Raw genomic sequence first — 18,986 nt, 5'->3', positions numbered from 1 at the left:
TAGCACTGGAAAATTTGAATGAAACCCATTAATAGAAACAATATTTGATTTGATTAGTTTTTTGCGGATTTTTAGAAGATCAACTTTGCGAGCGTCACATCTCTGGAACAAAGAAATTTATTGATGTTTTATTACAAAAATGGGAAAAAATCACGTAATGCTTTGTGGCAATTAGTATTTAATGGGAACAACAGTATTTCGTAAACCATTTAGAAGCGTTTTTAACGCATGCACATGATTACGTTTTGTTTTATTTGCCCTACGTCGCGGACATTCTCCAGTAATGACTAACGTGCCTAATTGCGGCTAAGTCCAGCGGCTACTTCATGAAGGCGGCATGTCAATATAAATCCTAGCAAATGTGGTATACGCATTTTGCATGTCGTGAGCGTGGTCTTATCCCACGATAGTGAACGGACGGATTGAACTCTCCACTCCATCACGCGCACCAAAACGATAATAATTTCGAACCTCTCGTTCTAAAGTGCTCCCCAGCAGCACTTTCATTCGCGCGGCGTGTGTTCAACGATTATTTATGAAGTGATTGTAATTTGTTTTCCATGTCACAACGTCGGGAAATCGAAACTCGTAAAGGCTTTTAATAATTTAAATAGGAAGCCGAAGTCTTTCTGTAAACAAAACCCTTCTAACAATGAAGCAAAATTGTTTTATTCTTCCTATCTGGAATAAAATAGCATTTAATCGATAATATTTTAGCTTCCATTACTTTATCACTCGTTCGATTAGGATTGTTTCATTCATTTCTAAGTCTCACCACTAGACAGAAGCATTTATTAGCAAAATCTAAATTTCAAAATCAAACACACGTACGATCGCAAAGCGCGGTGGCCGATCGAATGCAACAATCGCTTGCCAAGAAACTAGCTATTTTGAGTTGCATTTGTGCCCCGTCTGTCGGCTGGTGTCATGTCTCAGACGGAGGTAATATTTCATACGTCAGCCACAAGACGGGCCCGCAAATTGTTCTGCGTTGCATTAATAAATGGGAATCCTCGCGCTAATGTCACCGCGCAATCATCCGTCGGTATCGTTTACCGAAAACTGTGCCGCGGTGCGTTATTAAAAATAGCTTCGGTTAACCCGAGGGGACGGATGCAAAACCTCCCCACCCAGAAGGGAGGGGGTGGATGGATCCGATCGATGCGGTTGCACTTATTCCGTGCATGGTGAAACGATCGAACGATCGAACGAAGGGTCAATGTCAAGGATCGAACGAGGTGTAACAGCCATTTTATTGGCGAAAGGGAATCAGCTGTCACAAGGTATGTTGTTGGCAAGGCATAAAAACATTTTTAAAAAAAGAAAGAATCCAACTTCCAACAATCTCCTTGCTAATCAAAACTTTTTGCGCTAGGAAGGTATTAAAATTTAAGCAAACACCACAATTTCCAACAGGATCTCTGGGAAGTAGCCGCAAGCTACGAAAAAGGAACAACGCACAACAGTTTTATGCTCTCCCCAAGCGCGTGTCCATGTTTCGCATCAAAGACGTGTAGCCGCGCGGGTCGAGAGTTGGGAGTCACGGAATGGCGATTTATTTCTTGTCTCGCTACGCTCGACTTGGTGCATCAATCGTTAGCATAAAATGGTTGTGTGTCGGAGTGCTGCCGAGAGGACATAAATTAAAGCGGAATAAATTTGCCATCATCATTACACCTTTGCCAGACCGGGGCGGTGTGACGAACCGATCTATCGATCCGGCAACGATGTAACCATTATCAAAAATCAACGAAGCATTTTATTGCACCTCGGCACGGTACCTTGGAGTGGGTACCATAATTAAGCATCCGTTTGTCAAGCTCAGTGCCCAGTTCCTGATGGGGGGATGGGAATGAAGTCACCAACATTGACACAAAGCAATGTTAATCTAATTTCGATAATTTACCGCACGATTACTGTCGTCTGGAAAACATTCGAAATTCGGGAAGAGATCAAATCGTATTCGAAGACGTAGGTTAAATAAAGTTGGGTTAGGTTTTTTAACCTGATCTTGGTCAACTCCTCCTCAGCCTGGTAAAACCTGTATGCAAATCGAACGAACGCTTCATTGGAGGAGTTCATTGCAATGAACGTATCACGCAACTATTGGTACCACGCAGAGAGAGAGACCTGACCGGCAATAGGGCTACCAAACGAGATCGGACAGCCGTTCAGGAGCGTGGAGAAAAAAGACATCTCAGAATCGGTCACATAAATTCGGACACTTTATCGACATCGCGGTCGGTAGCGTTGACTGAACTGCTTCTGTGTTGCAGCAGGAGGCAGAGTTGCACATTGCGTATCGCCCAAAAGGAAGTGGATCTTTATTCCAGGAAGAGAAGGGAAAAAAACGCATCACTCCTAACTCCCGTTCCGAAGTGGTTACTCGTTCGATTTGCATAGAAATCGGCCAGGTGCGAACAAACTTTTAATCGTTCTCGTTGTGCATTGCATAAAGCTTAATTAAACCGTGCACCGAGCCGCCACGCCACCTTGTGGATGATGCCGTCACACAAAACAGAAACAGTCAAAAGCCTTCTGTAAGCGCGGTGACTCTCTCTTGGCGTCACTTGTGGGGATGAGTGAACTAGAACCGTTCCGAAAACCAATCAATAGCCATCACACAAAGGAATCTCATTAAAAGTTTCCTTCCGATGGTTGTGTATGGATGGGGAGAAGCACACACATCAAGAGCAGCCGTTTTTGAGAAGTGATTAGACTTGTACCGGGATAAAAGACTTATCGTCCTACCTCCCCAAAATATGTGAGCTCCAGCTCCACATATGATGCACCGTAACGACAAGCATAATTGTGGTTTTTCCCCCCTTTTGTTTCAAATGGTAAATCATTTATATCGTTATGTGAGAGTGACCTCGATAAGTATCGAGTGCATTCTTGAAGTTTTAATTGAGTTGCAGGCTCCCCAGTGCAGAGCATAATGTAATCGCTAACATTCAATTTCTCATCCCAAAAACCTGGATTGGACAACGGAACAAACCTTCCCAAGGTCCAAGGCTTAAGAATCGGGACCGGGCGAAACATTTACCTTTCCTCCAATAATTCCCCAAAAACATCACCCAACTCCACACAAAATACTAACGAGATAAGCGATTTTTAATTTGATTATTTTAACTTACATCACGCACATCAGGGTACCACGGGGTCCCCCGTTGGTGGACACGGACACACTGAGCGCGATTTGCCCAGCCGAACACGAACACGCAAAAACACGCAAATGTCTCCCAGAGCCAGGGGTTTTGTGCTTTGGCAACATTTTGAGACGGATTTTGCTGCTGCTGCTGGTGCGTTCCGTTTGATGTTGACCAACGATCATTTCATCATCATCACACCATCACCCGGCCATATCACGACATGAAATCATTTTCCTTCGAAGCGATCGTCACCCCATCCAGCAGTCGATCGTTCGTGTCCTTTAATGATCGCCGCAGGATGTTTTTCGACACGTCGTAAAAAAAACAAAGTCGAGGGCAAGAAAAGACACCGGGAGTGTAGCAATCCCGGACAATACGGCCAGGAGTTGCGGTACTTCGTATCTGGTTGCTGCTGGTGATAACAATATTAAATTAAATTAAAAAAGCACTGCGAATATACCTCTATTAGCCTCGTGTCGAAGCGCATGAACTGGACGCTTGACATTTGCTTATGCTTTTAGAATAATTTGATTAAAAAGCGGCCGTACACGGTGTGCACCTGGATTCGATCGGGGTTGACATCAGTGCCGAACAAAACGCGCTGATTGGTGAACGTGTATGTGCCATTTTTCTCTGGCTTTTTTGCCTCCCTTTATTAGTCGCATTTTATTTCTTTGCTGCATTCTTTCTGTACTGCTGGGACCCTTCTGTTTTTTTTTCTAGCAGCCCAATTACAATCAACAGATCGACAAATAACACCCGTAATGAACGGTGGCAGTAATGTTGGCCAGTTATGCACGGACATGCCTCTGATATCTTATTTGCGTCGGAAAAGAATGCAAATGATGCAAGCGATTACTGTTGTGCGCCACGATCGCCACGGTCAACCCCGATGGTACGTGCGTAGTTTGGCCAACTGATGGCAGTAATTGGCATCCTCATAGTGCAGGGAGAAGCCATATCTGGGATGTAATGCTGTGGAGAGCAAACAAAAAAAACATCAACTTCGGACAAAAAAAAGCACCAATCCGTCCAATGGTGCAGACCGCGTACCATTTCGCTTAGACGAGTGACAAATTTGAAAATCGTGCTTCATTTTTCACGGCACTTTCACTTGTGCCAAACTTACACACGACCGCCCACCCGGGGGCCCACAGAAAAGTGATTGGAAGTTGGGAAGAAAATCACCACCAAAGTGATCGCGGCCGCTCGAATTGCTGCTGTGATGGACGGCATAATTTCTAATCATTATATCAGTTTCACCAAACGAACACGAACGCAACAACACCACGTATGTGTGTGTGTGGAAATGTTCCTTTCCAGGCCGGTTCCAGGCAGGGTTTAGGTTCCTTGAAAAGGTAACTAGCCTATCAGCCCTATCCCGCCCGACCACTTCGTGATGATGTTGTCTTTTACACTTCATTGCAGTTCGGTACTAATTGGAGACGATTATGGTTAAATTGCCATTGCCATACGGACTCCGCACGATCCGCCTTTATGACTTTCGTGCGGCCCGCAGTGACGTACACAAGGTGTACGCCGCTGCCGTAGACAATGTGGTAAAAGTAGTTGCTCACCCAAAAAGCCCCACACAAGAACCGGAAAACCGCGACGCCTGGCCGCCGGGTCGAGGTCGCATCCAGTTTAAGGGATCGTTTCCGTAATTGAATGCTGTTTCACTTAATTGGTGCGAGGCAATCATCGCAATTGACGCATCCAATCGGACACGAGAAGGAAGTGCTTGTGCTTGTACAGTGCCACAATCGCAATGGGTGATGAAGTTTAGTGCTTAGGAATGTTGGTTTATGTCTTTTTGCAAAAGACGTCGTCTCATTTGTGCACGAAACACAAAGACCATATTAGTGGTAGGAGTAGAAGTTTGAGTTAGTTGTGTATTAATTTGATTACGCAACATGCGGCGCAATGTTTGAGTAAAGAAATTGATAAATTATGAACTCAACGGAACAATTCAATATATTGCACATCCCAACTCTGCTGAAGTCTTTTATATTATTGAGATATTTAACAAATTTAAATTGTGTTACATTTAGAGATCTAACAACGTATTGAAGAGGACTTCTATATCCTTAGGCTTTGCTTCAAGATGAGATGGTCATGTAATTCAAAAGACACCGGACGACCCTCTAGCGAATTATTCTTAGAACTCTTCACATGGACATGACTTTGATTCGTCCATCGGAAAAACTGGGAGAAGTCCTCGTATTCTAACCGGTGATCAGTTGGGAAGACTCTTACATCAGTAATGAAGAATATTCCATGTTGTGCACAGAGTTTTGAAAACCACAATATCTAAAAGTGATCTGTCACAAACATAAATTAGTGAAGAATTTTATGTATCTCCTGATCCTGAATAACTCTTAAATACTAAAATCAAGTTCTACACAACTATACCAATAGCATCTTGAAGGAATACCTTGAAGACATTAAACTCATCAGCAAGTTACGACGCTAAGAATGTCCAAACATTAAGAAATAAGATACATAATTGAATTGCCATCCATATTTCCTTGAAGAAACCTTGAGGTGACAATCATCAGCACCTTTATGCACTACTTGGTCAACAATTGATGCTCTATTGCCAGTAAGTTCTTTTGGGACTCAAAAGCTGGAATTTTTCTCAGTGTGAAGTCACTGAAATCAGTAGGTCATCAGTGGATCTTGAGGAGTCTCTACACATATATCTAGACATAGACTCATGTACTGTTTCTACAACTTATTTGAAGCATCTCTTGCATATATAAAGGATAGTACAAACAACTGTTCTCTTCATGCACTCACGCGCACCTTAGTATCGCTCGCTTAAATAAAAACAAAACCATTAAACTCCACCAAACGGTACCTATTCCACACGTTTCGACACTAAACATAGCTGCAATTAAATAATAAAAAAAGCCAAGAAATCAAACACTACAATTTAACTCATCCGCACTTATGCAAACTACCCCACGCAACATCGTTGAAGGATCAGTAACGACATGACAGTTAATGGAAAGTGCACGAGTCCACAAAAGGATCAACGTTCTCGCCGATCAGGGCAGCACCGATCAACCAGCAAGACGGGTCAGGCGCGCGCTCTGCCATCAGCATGCTATCGATGCATATAGTCATATAAATCAAGTCGTCCATCATAAAACTGTTGCATTTTGTGATGTTCTCGCCCGTTCTCGGATGGCTGACCTATGTGGCAATGTGGACGCCCCATTGATTTCGCTAGGATTAACCTGCTGGGCGGAAGACGCTCCGGGAGACATTAAAAAAACCGATTTTGTCCCGCTACAAACCTCAAACCTCCCGTGTGCCGGAACGCTCGCACTTCAATTAATCGCCACGTCCTCGGATGTCGGTTGATACGGACGTGACTCCATACACACACACAACTCCAGCGCTGGGGACACGGTGAAACAACAGCGACAACAACAAAAAGGCATAAACGAAACTCGTTGCACCAGAACCAGCAGATGGATTGAAGTTTTATTAATTTGAAATAAATTGCGCTGCCTGTCCTATTTCGTCAGCGGTGTTGAAGTGCAATTTACTGCGCTGCCCGGTGCAAATGGAACAGACGGATAGGCCATGCCCCCGGGTGTGTGAATCTATCCACAACATTCGCCCAAAGACAACGGCACCCGTCGCAACTCTTTTTTTTGCAATTGCAACAACACCCTCCTTCCCTCCCTCAAAAGCACTCAAACACTCGCAAACACACACACAAGCGTGAAGTGGAGTTTGTTTTTTTTGGACTCACTTTACTTTATTTTCAGTTTCATTTTCCGGTAGATTGTACCTCGTGTACTTTTTACGCCATTTTACGACAGTGTCCGCTCGGCGGAGCCCAAGCCAACCTTTTCCATCCAATTGCCAGAGGACCAGAGCTGTACGGGTTGGTGCCTTTTATTGTTATTATTAAGTAGAACTTTAAAGCCGCATCGAAATCTTGCACTTTTACAACGTCAAAGATGCTGTGCCGATTCCCGCCGATCCGCTAGGACGATGTTCTTTGCGGTCTCCGCTTGGATGTTGGCCGTTTGTGGTTTTGGCTTCTTAAGAGAGGGCTATAAAAGCGGAACACTCGCTCGGAAAGGGTACCACGATGGGTGCAATAGCACGAAGGAGATTAAAACCGGCCGCCATGAACCAAGACTTGCCTGGAAGACACCCACAACCGTAGTTTCAACAAATCTTCATTGGTTTTGGGTGGTGAAAATAACATCAAAATACACGCTGCAAGATGAAGCTTATTCAGAACACTCGGGTTCTAGGATTCTTGGATACCGTTTCTACAGTATGCGTCATGGAGAAGGAACCGATGAAAGCATTTAGTGTATTTTGATTTTTAATTAATTGATTAACTTAAGCTTTATTTTTGAAATTAAACATGTTTTTTTATCAGATTTTCTTGTTAGTAAGACTCTTAAAAATAAAATTAAATGTACTTTGGAACATCAGCTGCATACTCCAAAACACTCCAAAGTTTAGACTCCAAAGTCTAAACGAATCGAGAATAGTTTTCGTTTAATAATTTACTTAGTAATAAAGATATATGATACAGATTACATTTTTATGAGTAATAGCGTCATAAGAATGACGATGAATAATGATGAAATTAAGTTCTATGAACTGGTGTGTTTATGATAAATATTTTGTTAGTTTGAATTACTTAATACAATATTTGTATTAAGGGGGCGGCTCGGTGGTGCATGTGATAAACGGCGCCAGTCCACACGGCTGGACCGGGTTCAAATCCCATTCGGACCGTCCCCCCGTAGCAAGGACTGACTATCTGGCTACGTGGTAAAATAAGTCTAGTAAGCCAGAAATGGGCGGCGTGACCTGTAAAGGTCGTTAATCCAAGAAGAAGAAGAATGATGAAATTAAATTCGCTAAACTGGTGTGTTTATTATAACTATTTTGCTAGTTTGAATTACTTAATACAATATTAAAAGAACTTGTTTGAAAATTTTAGTAATATTTTAAGTAACCAATTTTTATTGAAAGTAGAAAGCAGTTTCTTTACTTAAATGTCAGTAATTTTTTTAAATTTAGCAAATAAATAAAGTCCTGCACATAGTGAAGAAGGACACGATCTAGTTGAGATTTGAACCCTAATCAGGCGTGTTATTAAGTCGCCCGGTATTCACTCTACCAACCTTTCGTCTATTCAATAGTAAAAGTATACAAAACACAATTAAATACAGATGAGAAATTTATCTTTAATTTCTATATTTAATTTATCCACTTTGTTATGAAGCACACTGTAAGCAGCTTAAACATACGGATTAATCTGTCCACACATACATCTACACCACCACCAGCAAGCAAGGGGAACTATAAAGTCATTCTCAACGCTTTTTAAATTATAGCCGAACGGTATTTAATTTTACGATCCCAGGTAAGGTTCAGCCATCCTTATCCGGTGTCCGGAACGGATGATGCATTTTCCAAGAACCTGGTTGCCTGGTTTGACGTCCAATGTCTTCACTACCCAGCTTCAATCGACTGTATCGCAGGCATCCGATTCCGAATTCATTTTCGCAACCAAAGGTAAGAAGATACAAACACAGAAAAAAAAATCCAACGAAATCAGACAAGAAATAAAATGCTCCATCAAACAGCATCTTGCCCAGTGTGGCAAGCTTCTTCCCTCATCTACTCCCTGGTTTTTGCCCCAACACGGCAAATTCCACAAATAAATGCAGTTGCAATCTCCAAAGACACACACACACAGAAAAATGCACCAAAAGGGTCGTACGAGGGTGAGTTGGGCTGCTCATAAAAGCGACCGTGTTTATGTAGTGTGCCAAAGGTGCTTTTACGGGAAATTGCGATCTGCGGAGCGATGAAATTTGATTGTCCCCGTTTTTTTTTTGCACAAAAGCGTCATCGCACACCCGTCAGCGGGTTCTGCTGTGAACGGGGGGTTTCTTTATTGTGTCCGCATTTTAATTTTAATTGTCTACCAAGACGATCTTGCGATGAAATTTAACCCCCGGAAGCGTAACAGGAATATACGCTCTTGTTTTTTTTTCTTTATTTGTTTGTTGTTCCGTACATGAATCAAGTTCAAAATACCCAACTCATCCCACCGGTGTCGAGATAAACAAATGGGCGAGACAGACTTAAGTAGCAGAACCTTGCCGAAGATGCACCTGACTCACCCCGAAGGTTAATTTCCAGGGGTTAACCCCGAGGTTGTCCGAGCTGATGCAATGTGCCAATGTCGCAGCTTTTCGTTACGTTCTGTAGATGCAACCTCAACCTCAAACTGATTTGGAGCTTAGCTACCGGACAGGGGCAATGGGATTTTGCGACATGGTGCAAACAATATAAAACACATCCTCATCGACCAATACGCGATAAAACTTTGTCGTCCGTTTATGTTGAGTTTGCTCAAAAACGTTCAAGATGCCCATCGTATCAGTCCACCACCAGTTTGACGATGGTATTTCATTCATAAAAGTTTGGCGAAGTTTTTTTTTATGTGTGGGAATTTCGGTGCCAGTTTGCCGGTTCGTGTGTCTCACAACAAGCACCGCGTGCATCGTTAACGGTTGTCAATGAAATTTGCCGCGAACGAGCATTGCATACGAAACCGGGTGGGAAGCTAATATGATTGTACGTGATTCGGCGATTCTTTGCTGAATGGCAGCTTTGACATGATTGCGAACAAGATGCGGAAACACAATCCGCCATTTGGCGGGTGCTCTTTGTTGTGAGATGTTGGTGAATTGGATCGGGACTTGTTTTATGGTTTATAAAATTCTGTGTTGAATCAGGTTTAAGATTAATTTAGAGATTATGCTGATATGGATTTGTTACGTAAACAGAGGATTATTTATTTTAAAAAATCCTGTCTAAATTAGATGATGTAATTCAGAGCAAATCACTTCGCGAAGCTACATATTAAAACAGCTGCCTTTGAATAATTTATTTTATAAGGGTTATTTGTATTTAATCGGACATGATTATTGTCTTAATGAAATAAATTCTTATAGTCTAACAAGGTATTATATCGACACAGGTTTACAGGCGCTCACGGGCTCTCACACACGGAGACATTCAGAATTCCTCAACATTCCACAATTCCTCGAGGATTTTTTGGGGCTTATCCTAAAAGTTCTGGATGATGAATAAACTGATCAAATCTGTCTCAAAAAAGCATTGGCTCTTAGTCTAGTCGAGAAGCGGACTGTAAACCCAACAAATGGCTAAGACTTGCGTAATCTGGACGAACTATATATCACCAAGACTCCATGGAAGAAGCCTACAAAAAAAATCGGAGTGTCTTTCCGCTGAACTGCTTCGTTAAGCTGAATCCAAATCTTTGCTGACGGACATCAGCCGTTATTAGCATATTCCAAAACCTACTCGGAGTTAAGATCAAAACAGATTTATTACAAAGATAGAATCACGAAACTCTTTAGTAACTCTTGATGATGGATTTTCTTCGTGTGGCCTCATAGGGCTGAAATGAGTACAATTTTCACAATGCATTTCCTGTTTTGGTATTTGTATTTTGCCTTATCTCGGGCCTTACTCGGTGAGTTAAATTTTTTGTACATGTGTTAAGATTTAAGAATAAAAAACCTGTTTCAATTAAACTTAAAGATATGCTATATGTAAGATCAAGTATTAAAATATGAATGCAATATTAAAAATGATCTTCAAAGCTAGAATTAAAAGTATTGTGAAAAATGAACGAACATTGAAAAACATTGAGAAACATTGAAAAAACTTAAAGTTACTTGGAGGAAGAAAAAAGAAAAAAATAAAAATAAGCCGTTAGAAACGATATCCAATTAATTGTACTAATAAACACAACCCCGATTGTCCGATGCTGCTGTCCTTTTATTTTATCAATTAGGATAATATATTAAAAGACAGACAGATTGCAAAATTTCACAATGCACATAAGCTCTTCGCCTCGAATTCCCGGACTCGTACTTGTACAAACAATTACTTCTACAACTTCATCCCAAGCTTCAGCCACGGATGAATTATTTATAATAGCCAGAAGAAGCACCAAGACAAGTTGACTGTAGCCAAAGTTTGTTTTTTTTCCTTCCCTCATTTTTTTGCATTCGGGGAGGTTTCCACTCCAAACGTACAACTCCCATACAACAATCAATCGTTACGATGACCGAACCGGTCGCAACCATGACAAGACACACTGACCAAGAGACACTCGTGCTCGCGTTCCACTCAAGACGGCTGCATTCCGTAGCGCACGCCACGGCAGGAGATCGGGCCCGCAGGCGACGAAAAGGGAATTAATATTTTGCATACCCCACTTGGCGGATGCTGTAACAACCGAGATATACAAAACGTCACGTCGTCCGTTTCTGGGGGGGGGGATCGTTCGTGTCGCAACACCGGTGGGGGGATAATGAACGGCTTTCGGCAGAAAAAGGGAAGAACTGGAAACCGCCAAACATACTTACGGGAGATTCTGTTTCACATTCTACTACAAAATTGTGCAAACTGTTCCACGGCAGTACGGTGCTGCGATAATAACTCGAGCAACGTGTACGAAATTAGGTTTCTCTCGTATGACGGTACTAGTGCTGTTCTTTAATATAAAGTCATTTCTGCTGAATAAACACTTTTATCGGTACTGTGGAAGGACGAAAGGACTTTCCATCCGCCTCGCCATACGAACGACGGCACGGCACTGCCACACTCGACTGCTCATCGACATCGTCCGAATGTGTGGCCAGAGTTGTCGGTATACTGAGGATTCGACGTCCACTATTGGACGAACCCAGTTTGGCACCTTCGCCCTTACCTCCCCCCCTCAAAAAAGGCATAAATTTGCATACATTCTCCCTTGCGTTCGGTACATATTGTTCACTTGTTTGCAATGTGATTACTTTCTCTAAATACGTTCCTCGGACTCAGATGTCACTGGCTGTTGCAGCACGGCACTCATCGGTGCCCAGGTTCACAGTGAGGTCTTTCATCCGGCCATCGCAAAAAGGAGCATATCGAACGATTGGATACCCTTTTGCACTGACACTTCTGGTCGGTTGTCTGTGAGCCTACGGCTTCTCGAACTCGTTTTTCCAAGTACCAACCGTAGCTGGCGAATGTTCCGGGAACCGTACCACAAACACTTGATCAAATTGATGAAAACGATTTTACCGGACCAAAAACAGAACGGTCCCGACGCTAGCAACGGTCGAAGGCTTTCCCTTATGCCGGAGCCTTCTTCTGGCCCGAAGGCATCGGTCAGGTGTGTCGAGAATGATGCGTTTCCGCACCCCCAAAATTCCCTACCCCACCTCCCCCAAATGCGTACGTTTTGTACTCGGCCACTCGATGTCCGATGTGGCTGTCTGGCCACAAAACGATGGCCCAAAACTTCTCTAGTGAATAAGCATGTTGCGGGAAATCAGTTAAAGGCTTTGACAACGAGCTAATAGAGTTTCCGTTTCTGGTTTAACCGGGGAGAGGAGGTGGGGTTTTTTAGCCACCCAGGTTCCTTCCATCTGTCGAGGTGGCAAAGTTCACAGCTCATCCGGATGCACCACAAAACAGGCCCCGGGTCCGTCGCACAACTATCACATGTCATCGAAATTACGTCTAAACGAGCGTTTAAATGATTTCGAATGGATAACAACAAACTAGCGGGGTTTTCTGGTACGATGCTATCATAGATGGGATCGGACATTAGGTACACGAGCCCATTCACCCATCGGTTTCGGTTTCGGTTACAAGGGATTGCATGATCCCGTCCCCCACCTCCCCAAGGGTGGGATGTTATGATGTGTGCCTTTGAAAATTAACCTTCCCGGTTCCGGGCAGAAGTTTCGGCTTTCAAACTGGAAAGGAACGCATGTGGTGCCGTGATTTCCGTACGACCGCATTCACTTTCATCAGCGTCGGTGTACAGAACATCGTTCTCGTTCGGTGGTGCAACAGATAATCTGTCAAATGTTGGAATAGGTTTTTGGTGCGAGACCGAGTCCTGATGACAGTGTGGTAAATACTTTTCATTAAAATTAAATAAAATGTTTGAAAGGTACCGATTTGGGTCTCATGTTTTAGAGAGCCGGTAAAGCCCTTTGGAGGCCGTTTCTTTCTTCGGCCCTTTTTGGAGGCTATTTGGGGGCGTAATTTACATTATTTATTCATTAATTATTTAATTATTTGTTATTTAATTTAATTATTTATTATATTTTGTGTGATTGAATGGTTTACTTACCCTTATAAACGATTCTTTGTACGCAGGACACTTCACTTTCAAACATCACAACCGATTTCGACAAAACTTCTTTCACTTTCACACACATTTAAAACACCACGCAATAAGCTCATAGCTAACTTTTAATACGAACTAATATTAAAATAACTTAACTAACTTTTAATAAGCTCATAACTAAGCATAACTTTTTTTTCACCAAAAAACCACTAACACTTTTTTTCTCTGCTCTAAGGCACATACACACTTCAACGCTCTTTGGCACATTTCGAAAACTACACACACAAATAATGGCCACATTTTTCTATAAACGAATTTACACTTTGATATCACTTTTTTCACCAACCTTTCCATTTTTTTTCTGCACAAACGAACCCTTTCCATAAAATGCACCGACATTTTGTTTTTATTAATTTCAAATTTTATTAACTGACGGAAGTTAACATCACGCGATTATGGCACTGCACAACACAAATGCAAGCTTAGTATGCGCATAGAACTCAAATCATTTTATCGTTTAATCACGAACACCACGATACTGTTCAAACCGAAACTGTATTGATGAGTTATAAAATGTCAAAAGAATTAATCACGAGGCAAACTCACTTCCTCAACACGCCATTTACAATGGCGTCTTTCTCTTTACTTCACAATTTTTAAACTTTACGCGTTTTTTGTAAAAAAAATTCCATTTGCTTCGAGAATACTATACGTGATTTTGGGCCGCTTTACGCACCGCCATTCTTCCTTCACTTACGCACACTAACAATAATCACGCGATCACACGCAGGCACAACGGAAGATGACGCCGCCAACGATTCGAAAACGTGCTAAACTAATCTTCACTGTTTTACATTAAATTAACACACTATTTCATGTAATAATCATTCTTTTAATTGAATACGATCCTCAGGGATAAGGAATATCAGGGATAAAAGATATACAAAAATCACGCGATCACACGCAGGCACAACGGAAGATGACGCCGCCAACGATTCGAACATGTGCTAAGTAAATTTTCACTGTTTTACATTAAATTAACACACTAATTCATGTAATAACTATTCTTTTAATGGAATATGGTCCTCAGGGATAAAAGATATCAGTTTTTATCATTAAAAAATCAACTCTAGCAAAGCGTTTTATGAAAGTTTTTTTTTCATTACTGTGACGTACTGCTGTCCGATCGCTACTGGGCACACTTGCACCTAATCTCATTATCATGATCTCTTCGGCTTCGTTATCACGACACACCTACATAGCTATAATTGGCAAAGCGGCAGGCTTCCGATTTATCTCATTCGTTCACACACTCGTCGCTCCTCCGAAGAGCCGCCATACCACCGCATTGGCAGGTGTGCCGTACCTGTTAAAATGGTTTTATTCTGCTACCAACATTCATACACATTTCCGTTCTTTCAGGCGTCCCCTTTTTTTGGAGCGGTTTTGATGCTACTAACTAAAGAAATTATTGCAATATTTGGTGGCATCAAGCATTTTTAAGTAACATTTTTAATACTTTTATCATATCATTCATATGTATTAATTTTTTCCTATTTCATTAACGAGTAATGCACAAAAAAGGTCCTAAATAATTCGTCTCTTCGGAGGAGTGAAGTGTGTGCGTGAACGAATGGGAGAAATCGGGAGCCTGTCGCTTCGCCAATTTTTTTTGTAGGTGTGTCGTGATAACGAAGCCGAAGAGATCATGATAATGAGATTAGTTGAAAGTGTAATCAGTAGCAATCGGACAGCAGTACGTCACAGTAATGAAAAAAAAGGCTTTCATAGAACGCTTTGCTAAAGTTATTTTTTTCGGTGCTAAAAAGTGTTATCCTTTATCCCTGAGGATCATATTCCATTAAAAGAATAGTTATTACATGAGTTTGTGTGTTAATTTAATGTAAAACAGTGAAGATTTACTTAGCACGTTTTCGAATCGTTGGCGGCGTCATCTTCCGTTGTGCCTGCGTGTGATCGCGTGATTATTGTTAGTGTGTGTAAGTGATGGAAGAACGGCAGTGCGTAAAGCGGCCCAAAATCACGTATAGTATTGTCGAAGCAAATGGAAAAATTGAACAAAAAACGCGTAAAGTTTAAAAATTGTTAAGTAAAGAAAAAGACGCCATTGTAAATGGCGTGTTGAGGAAGTGAGTTTGCCTCGTGATGAAATCTTTTGACATTTTATAACTCATCAATACAGTTTCGGTTCAAACAGTATCGTGGTGCTCGTGATTAAACGATAAAATGATTTGCGTTCTATGTGCGTACTAAGCTTGTTGCATTTGTGTTGTGCAGTGCCATAATCGCGTGATGTTAGCTTCGGTTAGTTTATAATATTTGAAATTAATAGAAACAAAATGTCGGTGCATTTTATGGAATGCGGCTTCCATCGTTTGTGGAAGTGTTGGTGAAAAAATGTGATATCTCTTTATTAATAAAATTGTTGCTTATTGCGTAAATTCGTTTATAGAAAAATGTGACCATTTTATGTGTGTGTAGTGTTTGAAATGTGCCAAAAAGCGTTGAAGTGTGAATGTGCCTTAGAGCAGAGAAAAAAAGTGTTGGTTGTTTTTTGGTGAAAAAAAGTTATATTTTAGTTATGAGCTTACTAAAAGTTAGTTTAGTTTTTTTTTAATAAGAGTTCATATTAAAAGTAAGTTATGAGAATGTGAGGTATAAAAAAATGTGGCCATTGTAGGCGATTGTCCTGTTTTAAATGTGTGTGAAAGTGAAAGAAGAAAAAAAGAAAATATCAGTGGTTTAAGTGTCCTGCGTACAAAGAACCGTTTATAAGGGTAAGTAAACCATTAAATGACATATCGTAAAGAAATTAAATAATAAATAATTAAAAATCCTCTTTTTTTGGTCTAAAATAAAAGCACCTTTTAACAAAATGCCGCTGTCCAAATAACCTTTTCCATTTTTCAACTGAAACTACTTAATTATGTCAGAGTACGAATTGTTCCATGTTATAAAATCACGATCTGCAACATTTCCACCGATTGACCTTCGCACGTACCATTTAGTATAACTTGTTGTCTTAAATATCGTCCTCCCGTACAGACGAACAACATTTGTCACCGATCGGGAAAGCGGGTCTTAGCGCTAAAATTGCATAAAATGCAACCCTCCCGCTTGTTTCTCACAACCCGCCCTCCCAGTAAAAACCATCCAAGTGTTGTGCTAATGTTTCGGGCATTAATTAAAATCTCGTTGAAACGCGTTTACCTACGCGATGCCAGAACCCGACCACCGCCATTAATCAAATGCGTGAAATTCACATTCGAAACGGACACTAGTTTTTCACCGATGCATTCCATATGCGCGGAAAATAGATCTTTACCGTCGGCTCATCTTGCACCGATCGAGCTACAGTCATCGTGTTACAAACGCCGGTGACGTTGTTGCAGCCAACCAACTAACCAGACGGTGGAAAACTGATACTTACTGACCGCTGCCAGGCAACGGCGGAATGATCGTGTGATCATGTCACTATCAATTCCGTGACAATTTATTAGACATAATTTGGTGCAACAGCGGCGAACAACGCTGCAGATCGTCTGGGCTGACATTTGCGTCGTTTTTTGGCACGACGGTGAAGAAATTTACGATCACCATCTGCTGACAGACAATCGAACGCGACGACCGGCAGACGGAAAAATCGGGTGAGCGAAAAACCCCCGATCCCGCGTGTCTCGTGTGCGTTTTCGGATAGATTCATTTGATATATTGTAATTGCACCCGGTAGGGAATGGAACAGGGTTTTATGTGACCGGTGTAATTGTTATGATTTGACAAATCCAACAAACGGTTACGGTTGCCTGCTACCGGGCCTGCAGACGCAGGAGATTGACGCAAAAAGAGATATTTATAAAATAAACAGGACCGATCGACTCTTGTGGCATTGAGGCGAGGCAAAGCGAACCAAAGGATAATTGAATTTGAATGCAACAAATTGCAAAACACTCGTACCGTAGTTTGTGCATCGAAAGCAGGTTTAGACGTTGGGGGACAAGTTCTGGAGCACTGGAACCCATTCTTACGGGTTTGCTCTTTGCTGAAGCTGCAAGCGAATTAGTGGTGCGAATCGTTCGGGGCATACGTCCTTAGCTTCGAAACATAATTATTGGCTCGCTTTCAGCGCACGACCGCGGGAGGGGGAGCCAGTTTTCCCTTTTCTCGCTTCGTAAACGACCACCAAGACTTCTGCTAAAACCTTACTTACAACGTCCGGGCTGTCCGGACTGGAGCAAAACCGCCCAATACTTGACATCAACTACGGCAGGTAGTTTGTAAGAAACAAGAAATGCATCTCATTTAAAATACTTCGACTCGAAACTCCCCTTCCTTACCTCTCTTCCACCAGACTCCTGGGTCCGAGGAACTCCAAACCCAAGTTTCACGATCCGGGCTAACTACCGTCAGCATTTAGCCCCGCGGGGCAGACAAGAAACTATTTTGTAATGTTTGAATTGAAGTCATTTTACGGAGCGAAAAACACACTATTTCTCTGGCAGCGCGACGGGATCCCAGTGTCTTCCCCCTCCCCCAGGACCTTTCCTTCCTCACGCATGAAATGCCCTCCTGAGCGTGATAGTCGTAGATTAGAGTGATTTGAAATGAGATCGAGATCGCTGGAAGATGGATGGTCCCGACGTGATCGCTGACACGCCAGGTGATTGGAATGGATGTGCTGAATGACTCGGAAAGGTCTACGAACTGGGTTCGTGTACGTTGCGTGTTCGCATTTTCCGTAGATCGGCAAGATTTAAGCAGGCCAATGTGCAGTTTTTTCTGCTACGAACGATGGATGCGCCCTTTTATGCGCTCACAATATTAACTTACAGAGCAGTACCGGCTCCGCCATTCCAGGGATACCGGCCCATGAGAGATTGAATGGAACGAACCAATCTTTCATAGTCATCCAGCAGGATAATCCAATCTGGCAAATACCTCCTCTCCACCTTGTGATTGTGTTTTTCTTCCAGCAAACAAAAAAAGACACAGCACTAATGTACGAATCAACATACGGATCAACACAGCAGCAAAACACCGTTCAATGTGTTTTGTACTATCGTGCAATTCCGGCTAGAAATTAACACATCCCAGGCGCAACATCACTCATCCAGCGGCATATACTGCTGCTCTACCGAATCTTACCCGGAAAAACCGGACCGAAAGCCGATGCACACCGTTTGACATCAAAACATGACAGATTGCCGCACGGCATCCCAACCATTCCCAACCTGAGATCCGCCGCTCGTTTACAATCAGCGAAGCGCCTCCCTCATCAGAGTGCTAATTTCGCTGACAGCTTCCCACGAAAGGAACCCGGTACCGTGGGGGGGGGGCGGTTGATATCAATCAAATTTTACACACTGGCGAAAAAAGAAAAACATCACCACCAGGCCCCCGCAGGTGCACAGGGTTCACCGTCCCGATGATGGTCCTTGACCCGACGGCAATAAGGGTTCGCTCGATCCTGGACAATAAGAGAGTGAAATTTCTCCGCGCACCGCTTTTGTCGATGCACGTAGTGGTAAAATGATTAAAATTAATGATTCAATTCCACGGTAAAGGCGGTCCACCACTTGAATCCGCCGACAGTAAGT

This window comes from Anopheles funestus, chromosome 2RL (assembly GCF_943734845.2).
Source record: "Anopheles funestus chromosome 2RL, idAnoFuneDA-416_04, whole genome shotgun sequence".
Taxonomy (NCBI): Eukaryota; Metazoa; Arthropoda; class Insecta; order Diptera; family Culicidae; genus Anopheles; species Anopheles funestus.
This window is presented reverse-complemented; position numbering follows the sequence as displayed.